Consider the following 7,367-nt stretch of genomic DNA (forward strand, 5'->3'; position numbering starts at 1 on the left):
ACATATATATATATCACGTCACACACACATACACAATATATTTATATATACTACTAATTTATGTGTACAACATGTTCAATACACAAAATATTCACAAATTACATACAACTTCATGGATTGGAAATTAATTCACCAATTACCTACTTTGAGTAGCTATAATTCCAACTTGAGGGGTAACTTACCTCAATCTCACTACGAACACAAGAAATTCGAAGATTGAAGCTCGGGATTCAACCTTTGCTCTTAAAATCCTAACATAGAACACAATAATACAAATATGATTCAACAAAATTCTACCCAAAACTATGAACTAGGAGTAAAAATATAACTTTTAACCGATTAAATATAAATTTTACCGAACAAATCGTGATCAAAGCTTGGAACTTGCTCTCTCTCTCTCTCTCTCACGAAATGAGGATGAAGATGAAGAAATGAAACTTTAGTTTCATTCTTATCACATTATATATATATACGAATTAGGATATATATATATAATAATAATAATAATAATAATATAATATAAGGATACTTATCCATCCAAATCTATATAATAATAATATTATAATATATGGATACTTATCCATAATTATATATAATAATAATATTACTAATAATAATAATAAAATATGGATGAATCTTATCTCATAAGCTTGGTACCAAAAATATTAATATTAATATTTTTTGCACAAAATAATCCTTTGAGATAAAAATTTTACAATAGGTTAATTTCAAACAACATCTGGACCCCTTTTAAAACAATAACTTGATTTGAAATACGTTGGTCCAGAGTTCGCGAAACAACCTTTGTTTTGAAAGGTACATAATTATAACGAAATATTCTTGAAAATGTTGGATTTAATAATAAATCCGAGATAATCTTAATAAAAGAAATTTTGGGTTTAAAATTTCGGGGTATTACACCTCCTTTGATTCGTGTTTCTTCCCTGAGCCTTTTTTTCTGCCTGTAAGCTTTTGCGCCCCCTGTTCAATTAAGCTCAATACACAAAAGAGTTAATTCCAACAATGGTCCTCCGACTATGTTGATTTTCCAAAATTAGTCATCGACTTTTAATTTGGACAATTTAGGTCCCTTGACTATCGAATTATTTCCAATGTTGGTCCTTTCGTCAAATTTTGGTTAAATTGAGGCCAAATAAAGGGGTAAAATCGTTCGTTCACTTGTATACTCGTATTTCTTATGTCATATACGCTATATATATGAATATAATATCAGTCGAAGAGACATCGAATGAGATTATATGGCTTTGATTAAGAGTTTGACTGAGATTATATTCATATATACAACATATAGGATAGGAGAAATACGAGTAATAATACACTAAACATGTGAATGGACAATTACACCTCTTCATTTGACATCAATTTAACCAAAATTTGACGAAAAGACCAACATTGGAAAGAATTTGAAAGTCAAAGGACCTAAATTGTCCAAATTAAAAGTCGGGGACTAATTTTGGAAAATCAACATAGTCGGAGGACCATTGCTGGAATTAACTCATACACAAACTCGATGGCCTGAAACTGCTGCTCCTACCTTTCTTCTTGTCTAACATAAGCTTCATTCTGCCTCATAATCACCTCATTTTGCCTCATAATCTCCTCATGTTGCAAATCCATCCTCCGATTGAAGGTGTCCATCGAGTGGGTGTGCAACTGAATCTGTAGTGCTCTCATCAAGGCCCAGTCGTGTACTACAGGGTACTGCATTTACTCGGGGGGTATCTCTTATTCTCCCCCCTTCTCCTACGGCGGCTGCTCCTGGTGGTGCATCGGCACATCATCAATCCTAGGAACGTAGCTCCGACTGAGCTGCTCCACCCCTAATGGTCGCATGGTGGCTATCCTTTTTTCCCGGGCCAACTCCCTATGCAGACCCAGCCCCTGGCGTAGTCGTGTGACCACCAGGCCGATCCATACGTTGGGGCACTTGTCGTGTGCCTGAGACTGGAACCACTGTTGCACCATGCACGCCATTTGGATGGGCTCATTCATTTCCAAGCTCCACAGTCGGAACAGTTCTGTCCGATACACCTTGTGGAGGTTCTTGTTCCGTCCTCCGAATGTTAGGCCGAGAAGAAGCTTTATAACCTTCAATGCTGGGTTGAAGATCTTCACGGTGTTTGGCTTGGCCCCGATAAACCTTGCCGCATTGCCTCCAGTGATTCTATGCCAATAAGCTTCCAACACATCATCGGATTCAAAGTCCCACGGGAGGTTGCACCACTCGTCTGTAAACATCTCATCTCAGGTGTAAAACCCAAGATATTCCCCCAGTTGTATTATCGAGACCTGGTACTCCTGCCCAAATACCGTGAACTTCATGGAAGGAGTGCAGTGGTGGCTTGATGGCATTGGCTCGAAGGTGGCTATAAACTCGTGCACCACCGGCTCATAAGTATCATCCCTCCAGCTGAAGAGATGCTCCCAATATCTTTGCGATGCCATCCTTTAGACTTCTTCTCGACACCCGTAAGAGTCGAGTAGTGAAAAATCGAAATAGAACGTAACCCCCCCCCCCCCGAAACACCTTTGGATTGAAGTTCCTCCACTCTTGCCAGTTGTAATCCATTTAGATGTGGTAAACCTCGGCCTCCGGGAACCACGACATCGCTCACGCCTTGCACTCCCCCTCTACTTGATCCTCCAACATCATGCTTGCTCTTCTTAGCCCGTTCCTTACTTCGCGTTCTTGGAGGCATCTATTAAAACAAATAAACATGTAAGCCACAACCTAGTCAATTCTTCGGCAATTATGCAATCAATCAAGCAATTATAACGGATCAAGTCTTTGTTAGCTCAAACAAACAAGTTTAAGAATTTTCAAGAAAGATAATGCCATTTTAGATTAAAGACTACTACGCTCCATGCTTGATTGATTATCTATATAAAGGCAAAACTTATCATAGCAACACAAACAACTTTTAACAAACTAACTCTTTTCCTCACAATTAAAGTTTGCTAGACAAAAGAAAGTCACTATTTAAGCATTGCAATACAACACGTGCCTTTCATTTGGGAATTTAAAATATGTAACATGCATCAAACATATAGCCTCTATTCCATCATGCATTCACTATTCATAACACAATTCAAAAATCCCCAAATTTCATGATTTTAGCCATTATCAAACTCAATTAAACACAATGTAGTGAACACTTTCATCATATATCAACAATATAATTTCATTCCCATCATACATCAATTAATACAATTCTATTTGCATCATATATCAACAATTTCATATCAACATTCAAAAATCCCCAAATTCATGAACTGGTAATCCACAATTTTCAATTAAGCATAGTGCATTAACATAATTCACAAATTGGTTCCATACAATCCCTTAACTATCATCCAATTTCATGTTTCAATCACCAATTTCAACAACAAACCTCAATTTAACAAACCCAAATTTTTCCACCATTAAAGTAGGGTTTCAAGCTTTTTCAAAAAAATCAAATTCATGTTCTAACCATTCAAAATGCAATTAATCCATACAAGTATGTTCTTTTGAACATAGAGAATCAATTTCTAACAACAAATTAGCAATACAATGGTAAAAGCAAGAAATCCAAAATTAAGTTCTTCAACAATGGTGAAAGCTTAAAATAGGTTGAAGAAGATGAACATACCTTGGATTTGTTTGTGGAAGTAGTTTGTATTGATGAAAGCTTGAAACTTTTGGCCTTAAACTAGCTTTGAACTTGAAAGGAACTTACTTGGGTGATTTTGGAGGGTTTGGGCGTCCGCAAGAATGAAGAACAAGAAGAAAAAATTGGGTTTTAAACCCAATATCGCGTCCAAGTTGGTCTGGCCGAACCGCTGGACGCGGGCCGGACGCGCGTCCGGCCGTGCGTCCAGCAGAAGGCAGTTTGGATTTTTGCTTCGGTATGTTGTGGACGCGGGTCGGACGTAGGCGTCCGTGGCCGCGTCCGATTTTACGCCTGCAGAAGTTGTTTCAGCTTCTGATGGACGCGGGGTGGACGCGTGCGTCCATCCGGGCGTCCATTAGAGAGCTCTCTGAATCTGTGGACTCTGTTAGACTTGGGGCACTGGACGCGGGCTGGACGCGCGTCCAGCCTGGCGTCCAGGCTCTGTTTCCTTGCCAATTTTGGATCTTTTCTCGTTCTTCTCCGGTCCTTTTGATTTCTCCTCTTGTGGTCCTGCAAAAACACACTAAACCTAAAGGTAAGACATGAAAAATAAAGCATGTAAAAAAAATGAAAATAACCTCGGGTTGCCTCTCGAGAAGCGCCACGTTTAACGTCTTTAGCCCGACGTCTTTGTAAGCTCAATCTTCCATTTGAATCAAACGCAAGGTGTTCACCTCACGTGTTTCCATTCCTCCAAAATACTTTTTCACTTGGTGCCCATTTACTTTGAATTCGCCCTTGTCCGGATGTGCAATTTGAATAGTTCCATACGGAAAAACTTTGGTGACCGTAAACGGTCCGGACCATCTCGATTTGAGTTTTCCCGGAAAGAGTTTAAGTCTTGAATTGAAAAATAGTACTTGGTCTCCTTCCCGGAATTCTTTTCCCTTTTTGATGTGCTTGTCGTGATAGAGCTTCGTTCGTTCTTTGTAGGCACGTGAGTTCTCATAAGACATCAACCGCCATTCCTCTAATTCATCCAATTGCCAAAGCCTTTCGCGCCCGGCTAGGTCTATGTTACTATTTAGTTTCTTTATGGCCCAATACGCTTTGTGCTCTATCTCCACCGGCAAGTGGCACGCTTTCCCTTACACAAGTCTAAAAGGGGTGGTTTCGATCGGAGTTTTGTATGCCATTCTAAACGCCCATAGAGCATCATCTAGCCGGTCGGGCCAATCTCTCCGGTGAATACCAACCGTGTTCTCCAAGATTGCTTTAATATCCCGGTTGGCATTCTCTACTTGTCCACTCGTTTGGGGGTGGTAAGGTACTCCCCCCCTATGTTGGACTCCGTACTTGGCCAACATCCTTTCCATAGATGAGTTTCTAAAGTGCGTTCCTCGGTCACTAAAGAGAACTCTTGGTACTCCAAATCTAGTGAACAATTTCTTAAGAAAACCAATTACACTCCTAGCATCATTGTTCCTCAAGGCTTGCGCCTCCACCCATTTTGACAAATAGTCGATTGCAACTAGGATATACTTAAACCCCTTTGCACTCGGGAATGGTCCTACAAAATCAATGCCCCAAATGTCGAAAATTTCACATGCTAAGATGTATGTTTGAGGCATCTCGTTCTTTGCGGTGATGTTCCCAACTCTTTGGCACCGATCACAATTCGAAACACAACTTTGAGCATCCCTAAACAAAGTGGGCCAATAGAAACCCGCCTCAAGAACCTCCCTAGCGGTTCTATTGCTCGAGTAGTGCCCTCCGGTTGGTCCGGCATGACAGTGGCCCATAATTTCTAGTCCCTCTTGCCCCGCTACACATCTCCTAATAACTTGGTCCGCGCACACTCGGAACAAGTAGGGATCGTCCCAGATATAGTGCCTACTCTCCGCTATAAATTTTCTCCTTTGGTGCACATCAAAGTAGCTCGGGATAACATCTCCGACAATATAGTTTGCAATGTCCGCGTACCACGGCACATCATCCACTTTAAGCAACCTTTCCTCCGGAAACAACTCCGCTATTGTAGCACTCTTCTCTCCTAAGTTAGGATTCTCAATCCGGGAGAGATGATCCGCCGCCTCATTTTCTTTTCCTTTCTTATCTTTGATCTCGATATCAAACTCTTGAAGTAAAAGGACCCATCTAATCAATCTTGGTTAAGCCTCGGTCTTAGACATTAGATACCTAAGTGCCGCATGATCCGTGAAAACAATTACCTTAGACAAAAGAAGATAGGGCCTAAACTTATCAAGGCCAAAGATTACCGCTAGCAATTCTTTTTCTGTGGTGGTGTAGTTTTGTTGGGTTTTGTCTAGGGTCTTGCTTGCAAAAGCTATGGGTTGAAAATGTTTCTCCTTCCTTTGTCCCAACACTACTCCTACCGAATATCCGCTAGCATCGCACATCATCTCAAAGGGTAGATTCCAATCCGGTCCCACTAAAATTGGTGCACTCACTAATCTCTCCTTGAGGGTATTAAAAGCAAGTAAACACTCTTCTCCAAACTCAAAATCTATATCCTTCTCTAGAAGCTTAGTCAAGGGTCTAGCAATCATGGAAAAGTCTTTGATGAAACGTCGGTAGAAACCGACATGTCCTAGAAAGCTTCTCAAACTAGTTACCGAATTAGGAGGCGGTAGGGTGTCTATAACCGATGTTTTTGCTTTGTCTACTTCTATTCCTTTTCCCGACACTTTATGACCTAGCACTATTCCTTCTTCCACCATGTAATAGCATTTCTCCCAACTAAGTGCTAAGTTAACCTCCAAACATCTCTTGAGGACTTTTTCTAGATTGCTTAGGCATTCATCAAAGGTTTCCCCCCAGATAGTAAAGTCGTCCATACATACCTCCATAAACTCCCCTATATAATCCTCGAAGATTGCTAACATGCATCTCATAAAGGTAGTCGGCGCATTGCACAACCCGAAAGGCATGCGCCGGTAAACAAAGGTACCCATAGGACAAGTAAATGTAGTTTTCTTTTGATCCTCTAACGCTACCGGTATTTGAAAATAACCGCTCATACCATCTAAGAAGCAATAGAAAGCATGTCCACTTACCTTTTCTACCATTTGGTCAATAAAGGTCAACGGAAAGTGGTCCTTCCTAGTGGCATCGTTCAATCTTCTATAATCAATGCAAACCCGCCACCCCGTCACACTACGGGTAGGAATTAATTCTTCTTTATCATTTTTCACTACCGTTATTCCCCCTTTCTTAGGTACTACGTGTGTGGGACTCACCCACGCACTATCCGAGATCGAGTAGATCATTCCTACGTCCATTAGTCTAACCACCTCATTCTTGACCACCTCGGTCATATTGGGGTTTAACCTTATTTGGGGTTGGGCCACGGGCTTTACATTCTCTTCAAGTAAGATTTTGTGAGTGCACATACTAGGACTTATTCCCTTTAAATCTTGTAATTTCCAACCTATTGCTCCTTTATATTCTCCTAACAACTTCACAAGTTTCTCTTTTTGATTTTCATTTAGATTTGATGAAATTACTACCGGTAAGCTTGATTCTTTTCCTAGAAAAGCATACTCTAGATTATCCGGCAAAACCTTAAGCTCACTCTTTACTTCTTTCTCTATAAACACTCTCTCTTTTTCCTCCTCTTTTTCACTACTCAACAATACATCACGTACACATCCATCCTTTTCCTCCTCAACTTCACCAAGAAATTCATGAATATACAAAGCATCATCAACACAATTATCAAGAAAATTCACA

Source organism: Ipomoea triloba, chromosome 10 (assembly GCF_003576645.1).
Source record: "Ipomoea triloba cultivar NCNSP0323 chromosome 10, ASM357664v1".
NCBI lineage: Eukaryota > Viridiplantae > Streptophyta > Magnoliopsida > Solanales > Convolvulaceae > Ipomoea > Ipomoea triloba.